We start from the raw sequence: 15985 nt of genomic DNA, 5'->3' as shown, positions 1-15985 counted from the left end.
GGACATTTTAACTATGTTAATTCTTCAAGTCCAAGAGCACGGAATATCTTTCCATTTCTTTGTGTCTTCTTCAATTTCTTTCAGCAAGGTTTTATAGTTTTCAGTGTACAGATCTTTCACTTTGGTTAAGCTTATTCCTAGATACTTTACTCTTTTTGTTGCAGTTGTAGATGGGATGGTATTCTTAATTTCTCCTTCTGCTACTTCACTGTTAGTGTATAGCAACACAATGGATTTTTTGTATGTTGATTTTGTATCATACAACTTGACCATATTCATTTATTGTTTCTAAAAGTTTTTTACTGAATTCTTTAGGTTGTTCTATATATAAAATCATGTCATCTGCAAATAGTGACAATTTCACTTCTTCTTTTCCAATTTGGATCCCTTTTGTTTCTTTTTCTTGCCTGATTGCTCTGGCTAAGACTTCCAATACTATGTTAAATAAGAGTGGTGAAAGTGGGCATCCCTGTCTGCTTCCTGTTTTTAGAGGGATAGCATTCAGTTTTTCTCCATTGAGAATGATATTTGCTGTGGGTTTGTCATAAATGGCCTGTATTATGTTCAGGTACTTTCTTTTTATTCACAGTTTTTATCATAAATGGATGCCGTATCCTGTCAAATGCTTTCTCTGAGTCTATTGTGATGGTCATGTGATTTTTCTTCTTCATTTTGTTAACGTGGTGTATCACGATGATTGATTTGCAGATGTTGAACCATCCCTGTATCCCTGAAATACATCCTACTTGATTATGGTGTATGATCTTTTTAATGTATTGTTGTATTCAATTTGCTAATATTTTGTTGAGAATTTTTGAATCAACGTTCATCAGTGATGTTGGCCTGTAATTTCCTTTTTTTGTTGTTGTCCATGTCTGGTTTTGGTTTCAGGGTAATGTTGGCTTCTCAGGAAGCTTCCTCTCCTCTTCAATTTTTTGGAAGTTTGAGGATAAGTATTAAGTCTTCTTCGAATGCTTGGTAGAATTCACCAGGGAAGCCATCTGGTCCCAGACTTTTATTTTTGGGGAGGGTTTTGACCATTGTTTCCGTCTCCTTACCGGTGATTGGTCTATTCAAATTCTCGATTTCTTCTTGATTCAGTTTTGGCAGGTTGTATGAGTCTAAGAATTTATTCATTTCTCCTAGATTATCTAATTTGTTGGTGTGTCGCTTTTCATAGTATTCTCTTATGATCATTTGTATTTCTGAGGTGTCCATTGTGATGTCTCCTTTTTCATTTCTAATTGTATTTATTTGAGACTTCTTTGGTTTTTTTGGTGAGTCTAGCTAAAAGTTTGCCAATTTTATCTTTTCAAAGAACCAGTTCTTGGTTTCACTGATTTTTTTCTATGGTTCTTTTAGTCTCTATTTCATTTATTTCTGCCCTGATTTTTATTATTTGCTTCCTTCTACTGATTTGGGCTTTGTTTGTTCTTCTCTTTCCAGGCCCTTTTGGCGCACCATTAGATGGTTTATTTGGGAATTTTCTTGTTTGTTGAGGTAGGCCTGAATTGCTATCAATTTCTCTCTTAGAACTGCTTTTGCTGTATCCCATAGGTCTTGGCGTGTCGTATTTTCACTTTCATTTGTCTCCAGGTATTTTTGATTTTTCCTTTGATTTATTCATTGACCCAACTGTTGCTCAGTAGCATTAGGGTTAATCTTGACAAATTAGTGGCTTTTCTGATTTTCTTCCTGTAGTTGATCTCTAGTTTCATACCTTTGTGGTCAGAGAAGATGCTTGGTATTATTTCAATCTTCTTAAATTTGTTGAGACTTGTTTTGTGGCCTAATATGTGATCTATCCTGGAGAGCATTCCACGTGCATTTGAAAAGAACGTGTATTCTGCGGTTTTGGGATCAAATGTTCTATATATATCTATTAAGTGCACCTAGTCTAATGTGTTTTTTAAGACCAACATTTCCTTATTGATCTTCTGTTTGGATGATCTATCCTTTGGTGTAAGTGGAGTGTTAACGTCCCCTACTATTATTCTGTCACTGTCTATTTCTCCTTTTATGTCTGTTAATAATTGCTTTATATACTTAGGTGCTGCTATGTTGGGTGCACAGGTATTTACAAGTCTTATATCCTCTTGTCGGATTGTTTCCTTTATCATTACGTAGTGCCCTTTTTTGTCTCATTACAGTTTTTGTTTCAAAGTCTATTTTGTCTGATACAAGTATTGCTATCCCAGCTTTATTTTCTCTGCCATTTGCATGGAGTATCTCTTTCCATCCTTTTACTTTCAGTTTGCGAGGGTCTGAAGTGTGTCTCTCTGATGTACAGCATATGTCTCAGTCTTACTATTTTATCTAATTGGCCATCCTATGCCTTTCGATTGGAACATTTAGTCCATTGACATTTAAAGCAGCTATTGATAAATATGTACTTATTACCACTTTTTTACTTTTTTTCTGGGTGTTTTAGTAGTTCTTCTCTGTTCCTTTCTTTTTCTCTTGCTCTCTTCCCTTGTGGTTTCATGGCTGTCTTTAATATTATGTTTGGGTTCCTTTCTCTTAATTATTTGTGTATTTATTATAGGCTTCTGGTTGGTGATTACCATGAGGTTCATATATAATAATCTAGGTATATAGCAATCTATATTGAGTTGAAGGCCTCTTTAGTTTGACTTCTTTCTAAAAGCTCTACTCTTTTATTCCCCTCCTCCCCCATTTTCTTTTTGATATCATATCTAACATCTTATTTTGTGTGTATCCATTACCTTGTTATCATTGAAATAGGTAATTTTAGTACTTTTGTCTCTTGACCTTTGTATTATCTTCATAGGTGGCTGCTCTGCTACTTTTACTGTATTTTTGCCTTTACCAATGATTTCATTGCCTTTTTTGGGGATAATTTTCTTATTCCTATTGTGGTCTTCTCTTTCTCACTTAAATAAGGTCCTTTAGCACTTCTTGTAGAACTGGTTTCTTGGTGATAAACTCCTTTAATTTTTGCTTGTTTGGCAAACTCTATCTCTTCTTCCATGCTGAATGATAACCTTGCCAAGTATTCTTTTTTTCCTTTCAGCACCTTAAATATCATGCCACTCCTGGCTAGCCTGTAATCTTTTGGCTGAGAAGTCAGCTGATAGCCTTATGGGGTTTCCTTTGTATGTGCTTACTGCCTTTCTCTCACAGTTTTTAGTATTCTCTTTTTATCTCTAATTTCGGGTATTTTAATTATAACGTGTCTTGGTGTGGGCCTCATGGGTTTATTTTGCTTGGTGCTCTCTGTGCTTTCTGTGCCTGGCTGTTTGTATCCTTCCTTAGGTTAGGAAAGTTTTCAGCTTTTCTTTCTTCAGATAGATTCTCTGCTGCTTTGTCTCTCTTTTCTCCTTCTAGGACATCTATACTACAAATGTTAGTGTGCTTTATGTTGTCCCAGAGTTGAAATCGTTTAAATTCAATTATTTCACTTCATGGTTTATTTTTAACTCTCATACAACTGATGCCATCAAACACAATCAGTGCACAACTTCAAGTTCATATTCTGAAAGAATATCCAATGGAAAAGGGGCTGTGAACTTCACTCAGTGCTAGGAGTTACAGTGAAAAGCAGTATTTGAGCTAACTTCTATAGGATCGGGGAGAATTAACTGAAACTAACTCAGTGAATCTGAAGGATAGAAAGTGAGGGCAAAAGGGGCACAAGACGGGGCTGAAGAAGCAGAGAGGATTCTAGACCAGGCAGACTCTTCAAGGTCAGAGTCAAGAGTTCATTTTTATTCTGAAACAATCCTTTTGAGTGATGCTTCTGAGCAATGTTCCAACTCACCTATTAAAAAGAGTTCCTGTGTGAAGAATGGCTTGGAAGGAAAGGAGAGTAGATACATGCACACTAGTCAGGACCTAAACGCAAAAGATCAGGCAAGTTCTGTAAGAGGATGCTGAGGGAAAGAAGGTGACACATTCCAAGATATTCAGGAGATAAGATGAAGTGGACTTCGTGAGGCATGAGATGGAGGAAACGAAGGTCTCAAAGGCAAAGTTTCACAATCATTTGAACTATAGAGGAAGATCTCTCCAATGAGACCTGGTGAGAAGCACCAGGTGCCCTTTGTGATTCCTGGACGCAACACAATCCAACATTTTCCATAGAAAGTTCAACGGTACTGGAGGGCTTTTTCACTCAAACTTAGCTCTTATTACTCACATTTTCCGCGCCAAAACAACACGATTTGAGGAATCGAGCAGGACTCAGTTGGGATAATTAAGTCCTGTCCCCAGCATTGACAGACCATACTAAAAAGCAGTCCGTATGCCTCATACCAGAGCAGCAATGGCCACAGCCTTGTTTTCAAAAGGATGGGGAGAAATCAGAACATCTCAGACTGTTTGTTTCGGCTACTGCTGGCGAGCAGCCAGCCAGTCAGTGCCTCCGAGCAAGGGCAGAGGGGCCAAGAGCCCTGCAGCGGCAACAGTGACAGACAGGGACCCCAGTGGACGAGGCCCAGGCCCAGGAGCTAAAAGGCGGCAGGACCGCGCTCAGGAGCCAAGGCTTATTACCTTTCGGGAACATGGTTTCCACCCTTCCTCTTGGCTGAAGATCGTCCGGACAAGAAGTGTCCCTGGACTAGGCGTGGCAGGTATGAAACCACTGTCTCATGCGGGCCCAAGATGCTGACCATCGAATGCCAACAGTGAGAAAGTGCCCTGTCCAGGGCGCTCGGGAACAGAACAAGTCCCCCAACTGCAAGCACCTCGGTAGCAATCTAGGCAACCATCATCCTTACTACTGCGCAGGCGCTGCTTCCCATCCTGATGACGTCACCACGCCGGCGGCCTGAGAAGCTGGGTTAGTAAACAGGACTCTGGTGGCCACAGCGCCCTCCTTCGCTTGAGGACAGAACTACAGCTCATGCAGATCACGGCACGTTTGTCAAGGCCTTGAGATTTCAAGCAATATGGGACATGGAATGAAAGGTTTTTTTCCCACTTCCCCAGTTCCTTGTGTGGTTGTCCTGATATTTTCCAAGTGCTTACATTCACTCGTATATTTTATATAAATATTTCTTTGTACCTATATGCATAGACTCGATTTCGTGTAAAAGCAGCATACTCTATACATTCTACAATCAACCCTGGACACTGAACTTCCCAGTCCATTTATTCATACATCCATTCTATTCTTGTTAATGCTTGCATAATATTACATGGCTTATAATTTACCATAATTCACATGATGAGTCCACAGTCCTGCGGTTTTTTGTCCTCTGCTACACACGGACTGCAATGTGAACATCCTCGTGCGTGAATACAGCTACTTTTAAATTCTTAGAAGTAGAATTACTAGAAAGAGGACATGCAAACTTAAAATTTTGAAAAGTACTGTCTAATTACCCTCCAAAACCATTGTAACGACCTACCCTCCCACTTACAGTGCAACTTTATTGGATTCCTATCCTGTGCCAGGTATCAGCTAGAGGGTGATGGTATGTATATTGTAGGAAATACCAAAAAATAACTGAGAGTGATAAGAGTGGATCTCAAGGCTACAATTTCCACACAGTATCAGGCACAGGGAGCAGTACCTGTTAGAAAAACCCTTAATCTGGCTACAAGGGGAACAGCAAAGAACACCACGTCCTACAACAGGTCTGAAGGCAGAAGGGGCACTAAATTTCAGATTAAACCGTAGATAATTCTAATAGCAAATGTTTATTTACTATTTTCTACTTTCTGAAAATATCTTACAAACACTGTTAATCTTTACAGCCATTTCAGTGCTAGGTAAACGGAGGGTCAGAAAGATCAGAGTTCTAAAATAAAGGAATGAACGAACGGCAAAAAGATCACTAGCTTTAACATTTCTGGGACAATCATAGAGTAACCAAGTTCGAATGCCCAAGCATTACAATTCGGAAATCTTCTACATTATTAAACATGGATCAATATTAGTAAATTGCTATCTGGAAAAAGAACGACATATGTGAGCACACCATCGTTTGCAAACTTACAACTCAGTACATTCAAGTTTGGTGCTACATCATAAAATATTCCTTTGGAATCTATGAAAAGTAATATCCAACAGGTGTGTAGTGGCCTAAAAGTACATCCGGTACAAACGTCTATAGACACGACTACAGAAAATGTGACATACATCGATCAGAATCTAGAAAGGCTGTATGGGTCTTGCACTTCCCATTTGCTAAATGACACAAGCTTGGGGTGGGAACACACTCAGTTGACACAAGAAAATACAGACCTAAGCATAAAACGCTTTTTAGAAACTATGGGAACCGGCAAAGCGTAGGCCTTCCAGGGTGTGAATCCAACCTGAGGTTAAAAAACGCCAGAATAGGTATGCAGGACACTGGAATGGAAAATACAGGAGCAAGGCATATTTGGATCACCAAACAGCTAAGCAGTTGACACTAACAAAATCTGCCAGTGTCTTGTAGGGCCCCAGGGAACACGCAGGAGTGTGAGGGACTCTAGGCCTTAATTAAATGAAAACGTGACGATGGGGAGAGTAAGGAAGAGCCTCAGGGGTAGAAGGACAGGGCATGTTGCGTGAAGACAAGTCTCAGTTATCCCCATGGGCACGAAATGCAGGAAGTGGCTCTATGGGACAAGACAGTGCCCTAACTATTAAAAAAAGGCTTTCTGTGAGTGTAGGGCTTGATGCTCAGTTCCACAGCATTGGACTCATGCTTGGAAGTTTCTCCCAGCTTCACTTAAGATTCTATTAGAGGCTAATATGACGCTGAGGCTGCAAGCTAAGGTTAAATGCCCAAGAACTACGGAGAGAATGTAGTTACAGAGGCCGGGAACCAGGAAAGGCCTAAGTAAGGGTTTGCCTAACTAGATTGGACGTTGAAAGTGAATATTTTCTTGTATAAACATTTGACTGCCACCTGAATTTGTCTTACCACAATTCTTCCAATCTTACGTCACCCACCCTAACCTGCAGTAGCTCTGGATCCCCTTCATTTCCATGGGAACATAGAAAAAAGAGAGAGACTGGTCTAACTTGCGGATATCTAGGATATGTTGTTAGCCTCCTGTTACATCCTCATGTCAGGGAAGTAGGCTATTTGAGGTATGAAGCTGAGGGGCAAAAAATTTCAAACGTGAGCTCAAGCCATATCTCGACACTGCAACACCCTTCACAATTTCTCCTCGGGTAAACACCCCCGCCATCACTCAGAGCATTCACATTTCATAACAGGAAAAATAAGCCTATAAATGAAATGTGTGTCTCTGGAGGTCACATCTAGCAGCTATCTTCTCGTGGCCTCTGGCATCTTGGATCACACACCTAGGCATCCGAAAAGTCTGCCACCAAGGAAAATGACTGCATGCAAAGATTTCCTCCCCAAACCAGCTGACTCCACATACAAATCAGCAGCAACTCAGCCCTCGCCCACTGTCTCCCAGTCACCAGAGTGGTTAGAGAGAAGAGCACTAAGCAGGGGCACAAAAGCAGAGGCTCCCAGGCCAGCCGGGTGCACTGCAGACATCTGCTCCTTAGGCGTGAGGGCACCGTGCAACTCACCACAATGCTTCTCACAGACCCCTTGTAAGTGTCTCCACAGAACCCTTCAGGTCAAGTTAGTTCATGACACTTCAAAATGAACAATCAGCAGGAGAACAGCATGTGATCTGTCTCCCAGTGTTGGATCCTTAAAAACTGAACCAGGAAAAACACGGAGACAGACCCAGAGCATTTGAAAACGACCCATATTCTACAAACATACCGATGACTAACATAAATCATGTAATATCACATAAAACAAAATGAGACAAAGTAATTTAAGGTTATTCTCTTAAATGTACAGAATTCGTGGCTGTTGCTGGACCATCCAGTGACATTAAAAAATATATACTGAATTGTCAGTTCCGTTAATACAAAGTGAGGCCAAAATGTATCAACCTGTTTCTCAAGAAACCCAAAAATCCACAGGCAACTCTCTTTTTCTGTCCCTTTCACCTTGCCTCTTCCCTATTCTCCATGAATGTCCTCCTCTTTCTCTCACTATTCTCCTCTGCATGTTGCTCGGCCTTGAACACAACCATGGCCGACAGAGAACCCTAGAGGCCCATCATTCTACAGTGGCTGTTTCCAAGAGGGAGGAGGCTACAGCAACTGCCACACTGGATACACTCAGAGGAGAAGGAAAGGGGGGGACCCCGAATGCCTCTCATGTATAAAAGCGCGGGATGGCAGGAGGCCTGTGTGGCCCAAGGAGCCAGAGGGAGCAAATTATGGGCAAAAGAATTGCAACCCAAGGCTGGAAGAGAAGAGCTCTGCCCTCAGCTGTGTCCCTGGCTCTCTGGCATCTGCTTCTAATGGGCAGGCGCCATTTTCAGAAGCATCAGGCACTGGAAAGAAGACCTCTGCTGCTGGGATTGAAAGGAAGTAACATCCAGGAGGGGGAGATGCAAGGCCGAGGCTGGTCCCAGAAACAAGGTCTATAACGCAGAAGAAAGAAAAGGGGAGCAGCAGAGAGATGCAAGTCCAACCCGGCCCAGCCCAGTCCAAGGAAGGTATGATTCAAGGAGAAGAAACTGAAAGACAACAGCCTTGAACCACATCATTCCCCACAAGGGGCACTCAACAAACCTCACCCTACTCTTTCACCAAGTTACAGAAAGAACTCATTAATCCCTTCCTTTGCTCCTTAAAAGCTTCATCAAGTTCACAGTTAGATCAACTGATAGGATTTCAAAACAACTGTATTGAGTCAATCTACATGTCCCTTTCCTTCCTCACTAAGGATATTAATTAACTGTACCTAAAATTATAAACGTACAATTCAAAATGCATAATTTATAGACTAAAATAATCATGAGTTAATTATATTAATGAACATCTATAAGGAACGTTGAGAGGATTCCCTAACATAAGAGCCTGGGGAAGAGAGACTAGCACATGTGGCTCCTAGGATGTCACCTCCCCAGGAGCTCAGCCATGCAGGTGCTGCTGTAGCTCTCCCCCCATTCCCTCCACCCAATCCCATCTTCTTGTGGGGAATCTGGCCGCCCTATTGGCTGTCTCTTACCTTTACACTGCCTGCTCTGTGACATCGTTCTCCCCCTGGACCTACTGCCACCTGCTAGAATCTTGGGGTTTCCATGGAGTTGTTGGTAAATAAATTTGGATCGTCGCAAATGACCAGTGTGAACAGCGACCTTCGTACTGGACACACCGCTCTTTGGCGGCAGCCACTCAGACTTCCTCTGGTATCGTCTCCTCATCCCTTGCATCTGCACTTGATGCTTCCTCTTCTTTTCTCACCATGTCAGGTAGGGAAAGAAACTTTTAAATGTTTCTTGTTATGTCTTTTTGCCCCTAAATTTGGTAGTAGATTCAAAAGAGCATGGAAATTGAGGTAAAGTATTGAATTAGAAATCTGGGAGAGTAATTTCACATTTTACTTTGATATGCATGAGCTGTGTGACTTTGGACAAGTCGTTGACTCTCTCACAAACTCTGTTTTCTCCTCATCTCTCACATCAGGATATTACAACTGTTGTTCCTTCTGCTCCTTTGCTTTTCTCATATTGAATCTTAAAGGGCACCCAGGTAGAAATGAAATCAGAGACCTCTTGAGAGTGTTCCCTGAGAAACAGAGAGAAAACCTAGGTGATGCAGAAAACTAGCAAAATGTACCCAGAGGTTTCATCTGCAATGGTCTCCCTCCACTGACATTTCAACTCTAGTACTTCAAATTTAGGGTGCGTCAAATAGCAATATTCACATGTTCTGGAATTTTCTACTTAAATGAGGTGAAAAGGAAAATAGGGTAGGAGATGGAGAGTACTGGGCTACAGGGGGACTAGTCTTCGAAGGTCAGGAAGTTGAGGATTGTTTTCATCAGCACAGGCCAACAGGAACCTAGAGGGAGGATAAAATAGAAGAATGAGGAGGAGAGCGAGGAGGAGCTCTCCAGGAAAAAGAGGTGGTTTGGCATGAAATGCTGAAGGAACCAAAGATTTTCAATTGCAGCAGGAAGAGCACAGAGTGAAATGTGCTCAGAGCAGGGCGAAGCACAGTTGACTTCACATTCATAGCCGAGGAAGGCGAGTAAGGCAGAACAGGGCATCGCCAGGAAAAGCAGCTTCTCAGACTCAGACTCGCTTGTTTGCTTTTTTCTCTTGCCTCTCTGAACATGGATGGCACCTGAGAGTTTGAATATACACATTTCAGAGATCTTTTAGGAATGACACTTCCTATAATCCAGAAACTGATAAAGTCATTATCCAGAGGGCTGGAGGCAACAGAATTTCTAGTGTTTTATTCTCATTTTTCAACTATGCAGATGTTATGCCTGTTAAAAATAAAACATAAGCTTTAAAAAAAATAATATCCCCTAACTTGAATCAGAAGGACTAATTCCTTACTAGCTGTTCCTTGCTGGGTCATGATCAGAGAAATAAGAACGAGCACAATAACAGAATTCCTTTACACTTAGGATGTTGCTCTCAGCTTTGTACCAGTTTTCACTGAAATATCAGTCTGCTCGTATTGTGGCCACATATACATTCACATTTATAGCATTTAATGCCTTTCAGGTGAGTTTTATTCATATATCTTCTCTGTCTGCACTAACAGCTAGGAATTCATTCAAGATCACCTTCCACTCTGGGCTGGTTTTGGTAAATAGTATTCACTACAATGGAGCCAGCAATGCTCACTTTCACGACACAGTATGTATGATACAGAATTTCATTTATTAGTAAACTTATTATGCTTTGGTGCTTGATACATACCTCAGTTTTCATATATCAGTATAGTTATTTTTAGGTCTGTGATAAAGGTTTTCCATGATTTTTTACAGAAACTGTCTTTCTCCCTATAACAGATATGCCACATACAACTTTTATTCATGTATGAATTATTACTAAAATTATAATCATTGTTACTATAACTACAGATGAGTAACCCGATGCTCAGAGAGATTAAATTACCGTTTTCTTTCAAAAAGCACTTCTTGGGATGCACACCTTCAGGCAGTCACGTGGAGGTAGGATCAGAAACCAGGCTTGAAGAGGGTAAGAGTGACCCTTTACACCTACCACCCGGACTGACTACTGGGTGAACTCTAGGGAACAGCACGTGAACAGTACGAGCAAACAGACCCTGAAGAGACAGTGGTAACAGCTGCACTGTTTTCTAAGGGACCAAGAAAACACCTTATTAGGAGGTCTCCTTCTCCCGGGTTCTGGTAGTGGAACAGTCAGAGCAGAGTCCTGGCAAGAAGTCAGGAGACTTAGGCTCTGTGACCTGGTGATGATGCTGCCATAATGGGAGAATCGGACCACTCCAGCTGACCTGAGCCTCAGTTTCCTCACTCATACCAGGAGAATGTTAGAACAGAGCATCTGTGAGGACGTTCTACTTCTAAAATGCTTCTATTCTAGCAAAGAGTAGATGAATCAGGACTAGGGGAGGCTCAAGGGAAGGATGGACAGGGAGAAGGGGGCTTCCAGCCTAAAGAACAATGTGTGAACCTCACCGCTTGGGGCTTCTGCACATCTCTGCCCCATCTGGGAGCACAGGCAGTTACACAGAAAGGAACAAACTGCTCACGGCCTTACAACCACCATAAAGGCGTGGGTGTGTGCTGTCTCAGTGAGCAGGGGATGAGAGGCTTCCTCATGCAGCAACCTTGAGATGATGCTGCTCCTCAGACATTGTCAGAGTTGATCAGTCTCACTGTCTTTTCATCAACCTCTTGTTCCCTACAGAAAATTTCCAGAATCCATCCTTACTTGGACCTCCAAACTCCCTGCAGCTCTCTCTTCCTGTGGTGAGCGATGCAGCTTCCCTAACAGGAAGTGTCTGCAATTTCTCCAGAGTCTCTGCTCCAGCCATCAGTTCAGCATGGCTTCTGCCATCAGCCTCGGGCACCTCTTCCCAGCCACTCATGGGCAGCGCCTACCTTTACCAACATTCTAGCACAACCACGCTGTCTGGAGTGACTGGCCAGAGCCAGAGCTCCACCTCAGCTGCTTCCTATCCGGGTCTCTTTGAGTGGGGTGTCCCAGGAAGCACTGCACAGGAGTCACCTTCTCTCGGAGACTGCACTCTGACTGTCATTGGCCAGGACTCAGTGGTTTCCTCCATGTATATGGCAGCACAGTACGACAGAACCTCAGGTGCCAATAATGTGGTCCCTCTGTATCCATCACTTTCCACAGCCTTGTTCAGGGAACACCATCTCAGGTTCCAAATCAGGGACACAGCCTGTCACTTCCCTACCAGGAAGGAAGCCAGGTGTATTACTATGATCACGGCACACTGGGGCCTCTGCTGTCTGGAGAACTTGGCCCCTGCCTGCAGTCCTATGGCTCTGTGTCCTGCAAAGGAGCTGGGGCCTCTGCTCCTCAACCAGAAATGGTGTTAGTACTAAAGAAGATTCAGCCCACACATGTCCTACCACCAGCCTCCTCCTCTGGGGTCTACTATGCTGTGTCTGCTCCAGCCATCCCACAAACCACATTTCAAGGTGAGTACAAACAGCAAGAAGGCAGAGGAAGGAGGTCCACATCCAAAATCAGGGTCAAATCTGCAGCTGGGAAGCGGTGAGGCCACAGACAGGTAGAACTGAAGTCCTGACACTTTAGTGCACACTACCCTCGCTCAGTGCTCCCCATTTCAGACTCGACATAGGAGCACATAATACACGTCAGAAGGGGGCAGTGAAATGCCCACCTACATTTCATGGCTGAGAACCCCAAGAGCACACCAAGGGACCCCACAAGTTTCACTGCTCCACCTGCTAAGTGCCCTGTACCACCACACACAAATGGACTCCATCTCCTGATGTACAGGTTCCGTCTCCTGGGAAGGCGCTTCACAACTCTCATTCCCATAGCGTCAGGTTAACTTTCTGCCACTTTCTTGATACCGGGAATAAGACCTTGTCTCCCCAGATCCCGTCCAAACTCAGTGGGCTAAGAATCTGTCCTTACTTATCAATTTCATCAGGAAGAGCTCCACTCCCTCTCCTGGTCCGCGGTGTGAAGTGTTCTTATTCTCTCAGGAGAATGCTAGGAATTGTGAAATGTTTCATACTTCAAAAATCCCTTTTACATTTTAATTCTCCTATGACAATCCTATGAAGTAGAAAGAAAACCAAGGGACAATGACATCCAATGATCACCAGTAAGAACCAGAACACTCGCCTCTTACCTCCTAGCACAGGGAGCTGTCCATGATCCTTATGAGCCAGGAGAAACGCCTTGCCCATCGGGGGAAGGGACGTGGTTGCTGCACTGGTGTCTAAGGGGGAACACCTCACCCACCGAGGACTCACTTCATCCTTGCTTCCTTTGTAGTGGTGGAAAATTCCCTGGGGATGGAGACTTCCCTGGGGCTGCAACCGCCAAGCCAGAAAATTTATCTACAGCAAGCTCCAGAATTCCCTAAATCCTGCAGTAGCAGAAATACCCAGATGCTGCAGAGTAACCCACCACCTGACCTTGGGGAACTTTCACTGAAAGCTCCAGTCGACACTTCTAACAGTAACCTCCTGGCACTGTCTCCAGCTCCAAAGAATTGGGATGAGTTGAACACCAACCCTGCAAAGCCCCTGGATCCCGACCAGATCCCAATACAAAACCAAGAGCCTCTACTACAGCCTTTAGAAATTCCTGATATTCTCCAGCTCCTGACCTGCATCGATCCCCTCGGACAAGAGGACCACCTTGGTTCTGAAAACGCTGATCTAGAAAAGGGTAGCCTGAGTCTTGAGGGCCAAGGGACACTGGAAAACGGGACCGAGGCTAGCGGTGGCTTTGCAGACATCGCTACACTGATGGAGGATGGTCACCTTCCCCAACTATTCGACCCCTTGAAAGACCTTGATCAACCCCAAGGCCCCGAGCTGATCCAAGCCAAAGACACAGGAGCCATCGAGTCCATCCAGCTGCAGCAAAAGATAAGTGGCAGAAAGGCTGCCTCCGAGTACACCAGGAAGAACAAACATCAGGCCTCTGAGCCTCTCGATGGTGCTCCCAAGGCCAAAATCCAGCCAAAGGACCCGGAGTGCCTGTCAGGGCGAGAAGGGCTTATTTGCAATGCTGCAGCCAGTGACAGGGCTCCTGAGAACAAGGCCGAGCACTCCAACAGCAAACCACAGAAATCCGCACCCAGCAGGATCAGTACAACTAAGAGCCATGGGCAGGAAAGGACCAAGAGCACCAGAGGAAACAACTCCAAGAAAGCCAGAGAGAGTCGGCAGTCAGGGACTGAAGTCAGGGTGGAAGAGAAGCCAATGATGCCCAAGATGAAGCGGAGGAAGAATCAACCCGAGCTGAGCCAAGAAACCTTTAAGCGGCCTCGAACCAGCCTCGGCCAGCACATGTTGGAGTCGGTGCAGGTGTTTCATGCTCTGGGGAGGAAGAGTGAGAAGAACACCAGGCCCTGGGAACCTGCAGCAACCCCAAACACCCCCAGCCCTGCCCAGCTATCAAACCGTGGCTGGATACCCCACTCAAGGGTCAAGGTCCTTTGGAAACTCGAGTCCAAGCTCAGAAACCAGAGGGCAGGGCTCAAAAAGAGTGTCCACCTCCATCCCGGGACGAGCTGCCACCTCCTGGGAAGGTCAGGTTGGTACCTCTGCCTTTTCTGACCGTGGACAAGCCTCCAGCTCGACCTGTTCCTTGGAGGCCACAGGCTCTGGCCTCACATCGGCCTGCTGTGGCAGACCCTGACCGGCCTGCTTCCACCAACTCAGCCCAACCAACTGCAGTCATTTCCACCCACCCAGCTCCTGCATCTTTGACAGGTCCTGCCAGACCAGCTCGGCCAATTTCCACCAACCCCGCTCGACCAGGTTGGACCAACCCCACCCGGCCTAGCGTCCCTCAGTGTCCTGCTTCAAGCCCTGCACCTTACAGAACAGCATCTTGCACTTCTCTCCAGCAGGAGCCCGTTGCCCCTGCTGTGCCCATGCTCCAGGCCCCGCCCAAGCCTCCCGCCCAGTATCTACTGGAGGATTTTAGCAAGCAACCAATTCCATGGAGGAAACCCGACATTCCAGGGCCAGTGATGTCAGAGCCCATCACACAGGAACAGAGGCCAGAGCGGGAGGCCATGAAGAGGCAGGCTCAACAGGAGCGTGAGAAGGCTGCCAAGTACACCTCTCGGGGGAAAGTGCAGTTTTTCACTGAGAGGGAAAAAGAAATGGAAATTTCTCGATACTACGGCTACGCGATATAAGGCTGCTAGGGCTCTTGGTGCCCCTTTGGGGTCCAGATGTTTTTCTATAGATAGATAAGAGTTATATATTTTGATATTTTAAAAATTTACTAGAACAATAAATAGCAGTACTAGTTAACAGATGAGTAATAAAGAAGCCTTTTGTCTTGGAGATGCTGTTAACTGTGGTTTCTCTTTGGTGGGGGTGGGGATCAAAGGCTTCATGAGAAAAAAGAAGTGACGTTGGATGGGAGAATGAGGGAAAGGCATACAAAATGAGGAAACAGGCAGGAAGAGGGTCCAGGGCTGGGGTAGCCAAAAGGGGAGAGATTTTAGGGGTTTAGAAAAAGAAGCAGGAGTCGTGAATGGCAGAAGTCAGAAGCAGGGCCTGAGGGGAGCGTTAAAAGAGTAAAATTGGAATAGAGTTGAAGACGGCAGCCGATGAGTCTAGGTGAGTCTAGGACAAATGTAAAAAGTCTCTCAGGGAGGCTGTACTTATGGCTCGCGACCACATCAGTGTTCTGGGAAACAAGAGATTCAGGACACTTCTCCAAAAGCCCTGGGTCACCTCATCCATGAATGACTATGGCTGGGGACGGTCAGTATAAATCAAAAGGGAATCTACGAGATGAATGACCAGGGCTGAGTTACCTTGGGGGCAGCTGATAACAGGGGCCTCCCCATGGGAGCTGCTGCAGCAGGAGGCCCACCCAGGACAGGGCAGGCAGAGAAATCACCTTTCCCCGACCCCTGTGCACCAGGCCCACGAACTCACTACTTCAGTTAACCTTTGCAACGACACGCAAGGCCAGGGTCACTGAGCCGCTT

The 15985-nt window shown here is 44.6% G+C and overlaps 1 long non-coding RNA gene, 1 other non-coding gene and 1 pseudogene across 3 annotated transcripts in view; 1 reads left to right on the top strand and 2 right to left on the bottom strand.

Annotated features, from left to right (window-relative positions):
* LOC106781152 (uncharacterized) overlaps positions 1-15985 on the bottom strand; it is a 57181-nt gene that overhangs the window by 31435 nt on the left and 9761 nt on the right. The window lies entirely within an intron of this gene.
* LOC100147696 (uncharacterized protein C2orf78-like) lies at positions 4286-15324 on the top strand (annotated as a pseudogene).
* On the bottom strand, positions 7993-8097 carry MIR9150 (microRNA mir-9150). The gene has a single exon (NR_128223.1). It is a non-coding gene; the product is annotated as a microRNA 9150 (primary transcript).

The sequence above is a fragment of the Equus caballus genome, chromosome 15 (assembly GCF_041296265.1).
Source record: "Equus caballus isolate H_3958 breed thoroughbred chromosome 15, TB-T2T, whole genome shotgun sequence".
NCBI classification, from domain to species: Eukaryota; Metazoa; Chordata; class Mammalia; order Perissodactyla; family Equidae; genus Equus; species Equus caballus.
This window is presented reverse-complemented; position numbering and strand designations above follow the sequence as displayed.